The sequence below is a fragment of the Chiloscyllium plagiosum genome, unplaced genomic scaffold (assembly GCF_037043375.1).
Source record: "Chiloscyllium plagiosum isolate Xiang-an unplaced genomic scaffold, Cpla_swu_hap1 HiC_scaffold_16, whole genome shotgun sequence".
Taxonomy (NCBI): Eukaryota; Metazoa; Chordata; class Chondrichthyes; order Orectolobiformes; family Hemiscylliidae; genus Chiloscyllium; species Chiloscyllium plagiosum.
Genome location: NW_028270154.1, coordinates 67161931 through 67174098, shown reverse-complemented (window position 1 = coordinate 67174098; position 12168 = coordinate 67161931). Strand labels below are relative to the sequence as shown.

Sequence of the window (12168 nt, the reverse complement as noted above, 5' to 3'; positions counted from 1 at the left end):
TGCTTAGTTTCTAATGCATTGTATATTGATAAATATAGATTTCATCAACATGATTTATATTCAGTGGTCATGGGTCAAATATATAATCTTTGTCATTTGTCTGCAATGTATTCTCATCCTATCATTTTATCCATTCACCAGGTATGCTGCATTGCTGGCTGGACCAGTATTTATTACCCATCCACACCTGCCTTTGACAAGGTGGTGTTGAGCTACATTCTTGAACCACTGCAGTCCATTTATTATAGGTACACCCATAATGCTGATCGGAAGTGAGTTCCAGGATTTTGACTCAATGGCACTGAAAGAGCGACAGCATATTTTCAACTTTAATTCAAATGGTTTCACTACATGAAAATATATGACAACTGAATAAGAACTTCTCACCCAAACACAAACTTTATCACTGAAGCATCAGAAGCATCCTGTATTGGAATTGTCATGTAACACTTTGCTCACTGTTAAATACCCTGCATTGAATTTTACATTTTTCTACTCCAGTGATAGAATACTACTGAATCTATGAGAGTTTTTTTTGTGTTGCAACTGTTCCATCAATAAGTTTCAATCCACCTTATTCTTTTATTACATCATACTTATCTAACCAGAATGAGACAGAGACATTCAATGGAGAGGACTTTGCACAGTTTGTTTTCCAGAAGTCATATACAAATGATATGTTCTGTCCTGCCGAATCTGGAATTGTTGTTTGAAGACCCTTTACTCTCTATTGAAGGACCTGAATAACTTCACAAACTGATATTCCAAATGGACCAGCAAGCATTTAACCTGGGATGATTACTTAGGTTTTGAAATTCTGTGTAAAATAAAAGTAAAATCAAGCTTGAGAAAAATTTATTAGTATATGACTTGGTCGTAGATTTATATTTGTGAAGAATCAAAAGTTAATTTCTTAAGATGCTTATCAGAAACACTTGATAAATTGTATGAGTTGGATTTTGTTGTTTGATTCATGAGTCTAATGTCAGGCTGTTTTCCAGATGAACCTGGGCTTGCACCTTGGCAGGACAAGAGGTGCAAACATTTTTCTAAGAAAGTAGCCTACCACCAAATAGTTAACTAAATAAACAATTAATAAGTGCTGTCCATCAGGGCCAGTGCAACATTCACAGAAGCAAAAAAAAGGTAGAGAAAGAGAGAGGGTTAAATTAAAATGCTTCTGGAGGTACCTAAGGCACTCCAGCCTCCCATGGTACCCACCACCATCAGGAGCAATCTTTCCAGATCATGTCAGTTGAGGAGCTAACATCATGAGGCCTGAGGACATTGTGAATTGTCGGATGCTCATCAGAATGCCTGAAGCCAAGGGTGGACAGCAGAGTCATTATGAATACTATGCTGCTGAGGTGAATGGAGGAGAAGTGGCAGCCAGCACTATCCAGTGGAAAAACAAATAACTGCTAACATTTGCCTACAGGTGTCCTCAAAGTGACTGCTGGACATGAGTCTTATGATGCCTCTGACCTCCCACTCTGCTTTTACTTCCTGGAAGTAGACAAATTAAGAATCCAATGTGCCACAAGCAGAATTCCAAAGCCTTACAAAAATATATACTAATTGTGTTCATAATTAAGCTAATTGGCTTCACGCTGCTTACTGATGTGTTTATAATTGATCTGAAGATGCCCTTAGCAAAAATGGGATCAGCTGGGTGGGAACATACGAAGGAACAGGCCTGATGCATTTTTTCACAATTTTCCCAATCCTCCCAATCTTTCCCACTTTGAAGTGAACTCCAACGTATTGGAAAAAGTCTGCCAGAAAAGTATGGGAAGAGTTCTTTGTATTTTACTTTGCCAAAGAGAAAACTTCCTGCTCAAAGAGACAAACCTAAAGCTCAGTATTGTTCTACCACTCAACGGCATTTTTGCTGTAATGAGAAAAGAAAAAATGTCAATTTATAAAGTATTGATCATTAATTCAAGATTCCCGAATTTCTTCGCAAGAAGCTATAAAGAACATGATGGTGGATGCCAGCGCGTAATTAAATTCTGCTAATAGGACAAATATTTTGATTTGATACATTTTTAACATGTTGATGGTATTTCATAAAGCTTCAGGAAATGGATGTCAAATTTAGTGATATAGATTAAAATTAGAGAATTCTGCCAAAAACCACCTGCCAAGCAGAATCACTGGGTTATACTAATAGGTCTAAAAGGGTTAATACTTGATAGGTACAAAAAGCACCACTCACTATGATGATGTCACAATAAAGAAGGAGCTGGTCGGACACATATCAAAGTCTACCTGGACCTAATAGTCTCTGATGTAATATAGATCATATTAATTTAAATAGTTTCAATAGTTCAATAACATTTATGCTGTTTATTTAACAAGACTATTTTAGTTATAGCAGAAACGTCATCCCCTCATCCACACTTTACCACTTTGGGCAAGAAGTAACCCATACATACAACAGAGACTTTCCTGACATTTGAATTAGGGAATATTTATTATAGTCCAAAGGAAACTGAGGTCTCACATTTACCTCAGAATTTCATGTTTGCATTCTACTTTGGTTATTTCTGACCAATGTGAAATATGCACTCTTTTCAGTAACTCAAATTAAGTGCTCAGTCATACAGGTTATTTCCTGCACAACATCTCAAAGTAAAAGTGCAATCTTACCTCAGGAAGCACACAAAATTCAACTTCTTGGAGAGTTTCCCAAGGTTGCAAATTTTGGAAGGTTACACAGCATGTGCAGAATGAGTAATAGAGTTGGACCAAAGACAGCAATGCTGAAAAAGCATACAACCAAGAAATAGTAATTATGTTATTGTCATACATATTAAATGCTAATTTAAGCATATAATTATTTAATTCAAGAAGCATTGTTGTACAAATATAATATGTACTTGTATAATCAAATGTTTTTAAATTTGATGGCTATGAAACCATGTTGACGTATGCACCATAAAATAATTGCTGCGCCTGAGATACAACAGAACACAAATTCCAGCAGAGGCTATTTGTGTACAAATACTTCACCTGCACAATATTTTCCAGAACCAGAAAAATCTTTCAGACACCCTGAATTTCTGACATGCTACTATATGGAACAACGTTCAATCACCAATAACAGTATTGATAATGTCAGCTGTAATGTTACTGTGACGTCAGTTGGCACCTCCTATTTCTACCCAAGTAGACTGACCTCATTCCTGCAGGCAATCATATCTCCTAGTCAATCACTAAGCCTGACACCCAATCTCATCTCGAATGACATCAGCCTGCAGCTGATTGTGTCAGGACTTGTGAGACACAAAAGATGATTGATGATTTAATTCTTAGCACAAGAGATTATTTCAGAACAGAAAGTGCTAACTGTAATGTTCAATATTTTATTGAAGATTTGGACATTTATTTTAAACTGGGCCTGTTCTTCCATGAATGGCACTATTGAGTTGATCTACTTAAACACTCAAGAAGGTCGCAGTGTGCTGAGATGTCTGACGATGATATACAAGATCAATTTGTAAATGCTTCTGAAATGTTCACTTTTTCCTCACAGCCCATTGATTTACATTTTTAAATTCACCCATGCAGCAAACAATACAAGAGAAGATGGGGGATACACTGGATATGGCAAACAGCAGGAAACATTCTTTGGGGATCTGAAGGAATGCTCCTGATTTTTCTGCACCACAATAATTTTTTAAAAATTCATCATGTTGGTTCTTTGCTACCTTATTTAAAATTAGAACATTTCAGGGATAGTGCTAAAAAGATTATAGCTCTAAAACAAGGTGCATATTTATACAGTCATGGAGTCACACAGTATGGAAACAAATTGGGTTTTGGTCCAACCAATTTTTGTCAAATGTAATCCCAACTAAATTAGACTCACCAGCCTGCTCCTGGTCCATATCCCTCCAATCCTTTCTTATTCATATACTTATCCAAATGTCTTTTAAATGTTGTAATTGTAACCACATCTACACATCATCAGGAAGTTCATTCCACACATGAACCACCTGCTGTGTGAAAAACATTGCCCCTGGTGTCTTTTTTAAATCTTTCTCTTCTCTCTTTAAAATAATATTTCATGGAGTGTATATTAATGTTTCACAGTTCTGAAATGGCCTAAACACTCAGCTGTATAACATTGGGGTGGAATAGCAAATAAAAATGAAATCAGACACAACTTAGCATTGAGGAGAAAGTGAGGACTGCAGATGCTGGAGAACAGAGCTGAAAATGTGTTGCTGAAAAAGCACAGCAGGTCAGGCAGCATCCAAGGAACAGGAGAATCGACGTTTCGGGCATGAGCCCTTCTTCAGGAACATTCCTGAAGAAGGGCTCATGCCCGAAACATCGATTCTCCTGTACCTTGGATGCTGCCTGACCTGCTGTGCTTTTCCAGCAACATATTTTCACAACTTAGCATTGATCCAGGAAAGAGAAATGATGAAGGTACGTCCTGCCCTGTCAACCTTGTATCGTCTTCTTATAACCATTTAGGGTCTGATGGAAAAATTGGGAGCACTGTCCCTCAAGTGACTTAAGGAACAGCTTGACATTGTCATACTCTTAGAATCAGTTGTTGTAGTTGTAGACCATTACTCCACCAACCCTGGACATTCCTGTTTCACCAGCAGTAGGGAAGGGAGTAGTCCTAGGAGTGTGCAGCATCAATTTTGGAGCATCAGGTCAAATATTGCCAAGGAAATCTTCTACTGACGACCCTCAGCTGATGTATCAATGGGTCCTCCATATTGAATATCAAGTGGAAGAAGCACTAAGGGTAGTAACATTACCAAATGGACTCTAGAGGAGGGATTCATTACCAGTCACCAAAAGTGATCAGGTATTATGAATACTGACCAAGCTAGTTGAGTCCTAATGGATAAACTGGTCCTATAGTAGGTGGTGACAGAAACTAGTGGGAAAATTCTGCTTGACCAAATCTCCACATCCTTTGACCCATTTTGGCATGGCTGTGTATGACAGTATGAGTAAAAGTGATCATTGCAAAATCCTTGCAAGATCAAAGTCCTGTCTTCAGATTGGGGATACCGTTCATTGAGTTGTATGGTGCTACCACAATTACTCACCATTTCAGGATTGTTTCCCACATAGCTTCAATTTTGAAGTGGCAGGTACTTTTCTGAGGGTGGGGGGAAGCTCAGCAAGTCATCCTGCTTGGAAGTTGGAAGGAAGTTAAAATGGGGGTGAGGGAGGGTGCCTCCTTCCAAAGGGCCTCTTTTCTTCATATTAGAGTCCCAGTTTCTTCGCTTTGTTTGTGTTCTACCTCTCTCTCCATGGGGACTTTCTGTAAAACTTTCATACCCCACTCGTCCTTGTGCTTCATTTTTCTTTCCCACTGTGACAACCCTGTAATTACCTTTTCCTGGACTCTGCAACTTTGTATGTGGGGAATGCTTGTAGTCCTGGTCCATACTATTGCTATCAATCAGTGCTGCGTTACTTACAGAACTACTGGCCAATCAGATTGGCTGGCACAGTGAGAAACACTGCCATCCATCAAATTCTGGCCCTAGAGTAAAGAACAAGGATTAATGGCAAACCTTTAGAAGCTGTCATCATAAGTATTCAGGGAGGATATGCTTGGAAAGAATTCAATGGAAAGTTTACTAGAATGGTAACTGTTGAAATTAGGGGGATTTTCAGAAGCAACAGAAGAGGTAATTAAACACAAGACTGCAAAACATGCAGACATGGAGAGAAGACTATCCCTTCGGCTGATTATTGCTTCTTCTAAGGAAGAGGAAGTTCAGTTTTGTGGAGAGCCTGAGGAAGATTGATCTCCTTAGGACAAAGACGGTTAATGTGGGAGTTAATCGAGATGTTCCAAGTTATGAGAAGTTTTGTAGTGTCATATGGATGATCAGGTGAGAAAGCTTCATAAACTGAGGTACAGGGTAGACCCTTGAGGAAGGTAAAAATATAACTCATAAGCTACTGCTCTTATCCTGTTACAAAATATCACAAAATAAATGCCACAGTAATGCTTGCACATATAATTCAACAGTGTTTCTGATATTTTATGTTGCTATGGTTGCAGAATAGTGGGGGAGGGAGGTTTGAATTTTAAATGACCCACAAAGTGAAAGTAATTGATTTCACTTGGCCAGCACTGATTTCAAAATTTTAAAAATGGTTAACATTATTTCTTCAGCTGCTTCAGGGTTAGTCAGACAGCAGCAGCTGCCCAAGTCCTAAACACTGGTAGTCATCCCCATCATCTCCAGCCCCCACACCATTCCCACCCACTCACCAGAGGGCCAACTCTTGGTGGTTTTGAATCCTATCCACTTGTGAAATGTCCTTTCAATACTGCAAATTCCTGGACGGAAGTCATCCTTTGCTTGAGTTAAAAAGAATAGGCTAGAAGAACATTAAAGTCATCAATAACATAATTGACCTACTTCTCACAAAAACTGAACATTGAACTTTGCCTATCACTATCAGATGAACTGAAAACATGAAAGAGTCAGAATACAATTTATCAAGGTGTCACATAATGCTGTTTGTTGATAGAAGTGCTCAAATCTGGATTATTTTGTAATTTTGGGCTACTGCACAAGTGTGCAAAGTGAATTGATACATGTACAAGGTTAGATCTTTATTGTCATAAATTCAAGAGTGATGCCTCAAAAGGTGAAATAATTGAAGCTTTTGTGTTTTCTCTAGGAGTTTATGAAACTCTGTTAAATAAATAATATTTATAATTTTTTAAAAAGTCTTCTTACAAATGCACCTTTTTTTCTGCATTTGATGTATCATAATTTGCAAGTCACACTTTGGGTCCCACATCTCTGTAACATACACATAAGCAAATATGTTGTTTTAAAACATTTTATTCATAAAACAGCAAAGATCACAACTGAAAATATTGAAAAAAATTCAGATCAAATCAAAGGAAAGTGTAAAGAAATGTTATTCAAGGGAGCAATTGGTGGGATATATAGCAAAAATGAGATGATGTAACCAATGAGGGTAGAAGAACAATTGCAAGCCAGAGATCAAAAGATGCTGCATCTTAGACAAGAAGCTGCAAACTCTGCCATGTATTAGCTCTACATTTAAAGAGAGATTCTCATGAAAGCTTAAATCATTCATACAAGATTTTGCAAGTCCCAGCTTAATGTCTAGGTACCTCTACATTCTGACAGAGAAACAACAGGAGTGGGCTTCCTTTCCAGTCTATTTTGAATGTTTGAAAAAAAAATCCTCAATTATAAATCTTGAATAAGGTTTCAATTATGTGGGAAGTGGTCAGTAGCTTTGTGTGCTGTGTCATCAGAAGAGAACAGGATTAGGCTTAAATACAATTCACCTCCATCTTATTGTTAAATACCTTGTCAATGCTCACTGCCCTGACTTAACTAACAACTATGTCTGAAACTATTAGTCATTACATTCAAGACAGGAAGATCAGAAGTTGAGAAGACTTACTCTTACATTTTTTGGTTTAGTTGAATTTTACAAAGGGTTTCTTTCAGTGGGGCCTGGTGAGTTTTCTTGTCACTTGTCAAACTCACCATACTAAATACTCCCCCCAAAGCTACGGCACGTTTTACATTTGATTCTCGTCCCATTGCCCTGAACAACTCACTGCTGCTAGAACTCAATTCCAGAGCTGTCCCGCATAGTTCTTAACATAGTCCAGGCATGGCAGACAAGGTACCCTGCTTTATGGTCAGGAGTCTAGAGATCCTGCCGGATTGGGTAGTCCAGAAGCAGACATCCTGTTGTGGTTCTGTTCGCCGAGCTGGGAATTTGTATTGCAGAAGTTTGTTGTATTCTATCTCTATTCACAGAAATAGAGAACACACACCGGATCATCAACACCATACTCACAGAATCCGATTCACTAGAGAGGAAGAAAAGGACAACCAACTCCCATTCCTAGACGTGATGGTACAGAGAACACCTAACGGAGAATTCATCACAAAGGTATACAGGAAAGCCACACACACAGACCAAGTCCTGAACTACGAAAGCAACCACCCCAACACACACAAAAGAAGTTGCATCAAGACACTGTTCAAAAGGGCCACAACACACTGCAGTACACCAGAACTGCAAAAAGAGGAAGAAGAACACCTATACAATGTATTCGCCAAAAATGGATACCCACGCAATTTCATCAACAGATACCTAAGGGAAAGACAACGGAATGAGGACATGCCGCAACCCAAAGGACTAGCCACACTACCATACATCAAGAGCATTTCCGAACTGACAGCCAGACTACTACGACCACTAGGACTCATAACAGCACACAAACCAACAGCCACTCTCAGACAACAACTCACCAGAACGAAGGACCCGATACCCAGCATGAGCAAAAACAATGTAGTGTACAAAATCCCATGCAAGGACTGCACAAAACACTACATAGGACAAACAGGAAGACAGCTAACCATCCGCATCCATGAACACCAACTAGCCACGAAACGACACGACCAGCTATCCTTAGTAGCCACACACGCAGATGACAAGCAACATGAGTTCGACTGGTATGAAAGTACTATTATAGGACAAGCCAAACAGAGAACAGCCATGAAATTCCTAGAGGCATGGCACTCATCCACAGATTCAATCAATAAGCACATCGACCTGGACCCAATATACCGACCAGTGCAACGGACAGCTGGAACTGCCAACCGGAACCATTATAAATGCCGGAGGTAACATCACAGAAGCACTTCACAGGAAGCTCCCAAGCACTGAGGATGTCACCTAGACTGGGGATGAAACGTCTGCAATACAAATTACCAGCTCGGCGAACAGAACTACAACAACGAGCACCTGAGCTACAAATCTTCTCACAAACTTTGAGCAGATATCCTGTTCCCCAAAACCAGCAGGGGAGGTCACAACACTGAACCATGCCAGCATGGTCTAAAATTGCCTCCCATATTAATGCAGTCTCAGCCATCTGGAAGAATACTCAGTATTATAGAAAGAAGGTCAATGACCTTCTGCACTCCCCCAGCAGAAGTGCCAACATCTGCTTTCTGATATCTCACATTATCTCTGCTACTGTACCCTATCTCCTACCACGGCTCATGCTCTAACATTTTCATGATTATCTACTAAATCTTCCCTCACTCACTCTCTCCAACCCCAACTCTGAACAGCACTACCCTACATGCTGTCTGCACGGCTTACCCACTTGTTCAGTACACCTCCTCACCTGCACAAACAATAATAACTGTGTCACCATTTTTGCCTCCCTTAACGCTTGTCTCTCTAATTTCAGGTAGATAACAGAAGGCAGAAAGTCAAAATGGGTAGTGGGCTGCCAACGTTCAGCTTCTCATGCATTACAAAGAGAGCATCCTGACAGTGAGCAGCTTGAATGGTCAACTGCATCCAAGCCCCTAGACTGACAGCAGAGGTTACCCTTTTATTACTGTGCCAGAAACCCTGGAGCAAAGGCTATCTTAACTTAACTGAGATCTGTTATCAGCCATGTCAAGATTCCTGGCTTTGTGCCTGTGCTAACCAACAACAGTATTGAGAGTCTGGCATCTTTAGCTAAGGAGGTAAACGAAAGTAAGGGTGTGGTAAGCGAGCAAGCAAAGAGTCTGGAGATGCAGCCTGATCCAATATGTGACCTGGTTGTATGTACATAGTTTTTGCTGTGATATTACAATGAGATTTGTTGGTACAACATGGAAGTGCAAAAGTGTACTGTAAGTAGATTGGCGATGTGCCATGAGGAGGGGTATGCCCAGGTTCTCTTAGATGTTGCGGCTCCAGCGTGTGAGCTGCCCTCACGTACTAAATGTTGGAGAGCCAAGTCCAGTAAGTGAACTAGTATTTTCCAGATGTGTATAAATCAAGTTAATGATGAATTATTCATTATGTACCCTGAAAGGAAACTCTTTCCAGAGCCCTATCCCTTCAATAAGTGAGACAGGTGCCAGTGAGCACTGACAGGTAGAAACAGCAGTAACGAGCAAACCAAGCATTCTCAACTCCAGAGGTAGTTTTCTTGTACATTGAGCCAGTACCAGGAATTTAATTGCTAGTTTGGATTAAATTAATCTGGACAGCCAGCAAGATGCTCCAGGGGTGAGGTTGGGGATGGGGGAATGGGGAGTGCAGTAAAAGTAAATCAGGCAGACCAACAGCTGGTAATGGTGCTAGAAGGGCATGCCTGGACCAAAAACAAGATCACCAGGGAAAGATGGATGGTGACAGTATGCAGTAGAATACGATCCTGCACAACGTCTATGGTCAGTGGATGATTGAACATACAGTCATAGACTCAAACAGCATAGAACCAAGCCCTTCAACTGAACTTGTCCATGCCGACTGAATGATCCCATTTCCTCCATTTGGCCCATATATCTCTAAATCTTTCCTATCCATGCACCTGTCCAAATGTCTTTTAAGTATTGTAATTGTACTCACCTCTATCACTTCCTCTGGCAGCTCATTCTATATGCACTATCCTCTGTGTGAAAGAAAGTTGCCCCTTAGATCCCTTTTAAATCTTTCGCCTCATCCTCAATTCTAAGCCCCCTGGTTTTGGACTCCCCTACTCTGGCCCTGATGATTTCATAAGCCTCTGTAAGATTATCCTTAGTGTCATACACTCCAGGGAAAAAAGTCCCAGCCTATCCAGCCTCTCTTTTTAACTCAATCCTTCCAGTCTCAGTAACATCCTTGTAAGTCTTTTATGCATGCTTTCCAGTTCAATAAAACCTTCCGATAGAGGGCTACCAGAATTGTATGAAGTACTCCAAATGTAGCCTTATCAATATCTTTGTACAGGTGTAACATATCATCCTAACTCCTCGTCTCAAGCTCTGACCAATGAAGACAAGCGTGCCAAATGCCTTCTTCACCATCCTATCCACCTATGGCGCCAGTTTCAAAGAACAATGTACTTGAACTCCTAGTTCCCTGTTCGACAACACTCTCCAAGGTCCATCCTGCTCTGGCTTGTCTTACCAAAATGCAACAACTCGCATTTATCTAAATTACAACTGCCATTCCTCATCCCATCAGCCCTGTTGATCAAGATCCAGTTGTAACCTCAGATAACCTTCTTCACTACCCACTTTTGATGTCATCTGCAAACTTAATAAATATGTCTCCTATATTCTTATTCAAATTGTTTATATAAATGAACAACAGTACACCCAGCACCAATCCTTAAGGCACATTGGTCTGAACAACAACCCTCTACTACCGCCCTCCGTCTCTTATTGTCAAGCCAATTTTATATCCAATTATCTAGCTCTCCCTAGATCCATGTGATCTAACCTTATTAACCAGTCTACCATGTGGAGCCTTGTCGAAGGCCATGCTAAGGTTCATATAGATAATGTCTACCACCCTGCCTTCATCCATCTTCTTGGCCACTTCTTCAAAAAAATTCAATCAAATTGTCTTTCCAAATGCATGTGGATCCTGTCCTTCAGAATCCTCTTGAACAACTTACCCACTACTGATATTAGGGTCACCAGTCACTCGGCTTCCCTAACAGCATTTCTTAAATAATGCCACAGCATTAGCCACCCTCCAGTCTTCTGGCACTTCACTTGTGGCAGTCAATGTTACACATAACTCTGCTGGAGACCCTACAACTCCCTCTCTAGCTTTGCACAATGTTCTAGAATACATTTGATCAGGTCCCAGGGATTTAGATTACATTACAGCATGGAAACAGGCCCTTCGGCCCAACAAGTCCTCACCAACCCGCAACCCACCCATGCCCCTACATTTACCCCTTACCTAACACTACGGGCAATTTAGCATGGCCAATTCACCTGATCTGCACATCTTTGGACTGTGGGAGGAAACCGGAGCACCCAGAGGAAACCCACGCAGACACGGGGAGAACTTGCAAACTCCACACAGTCATTCACCTGAGGCGGGAATTGAACCCGGGTCTCAGGCGCTGTGAGGCAACAGTGCTAACCACTGTGCCACCATGCCGTTATACATTTTAAGACCTGCAACATCTCCACTTCTATAAGGTGGACTCTTTTCAAGACATAACTATTTATTTTTTTGAGTTCCCTAGTTTTCATATCTTTCACCATGGTAAATACTGATGAGCAATATTCATTTAGGATCTCACCCATCTTATGTGGCTCCATGCATAGACAACCCCTTTGGTATTTAAGGGGCCCTATTCCAACTCTAGTTATT

At 40.4% G+C, this 12168-nt stretch overlaps 1 long non-coding RNA gene across 1 annotated transcript; it reads right to left on the bottom strand.

Annotated features, from left to right (window-relative positions):
* Positions 1-321: 321 nt before the first annotated feature.
* Positions 322-3087, bottom strand: LOC148147566 (uncharacterized). The gene is made up of 3 exons (XR_015759672.1): positions 3016-3087; positions 2653-2765; positions 322-817 (listed from the first exon to the last, which is right to left on the bottom strand). It is a non-coding gene; the product is annotated as an uncharacterized LOC148147566 (long non-coding RNA).
* Positions 3088-12168: the final 9081 nt, after the last annotated feature.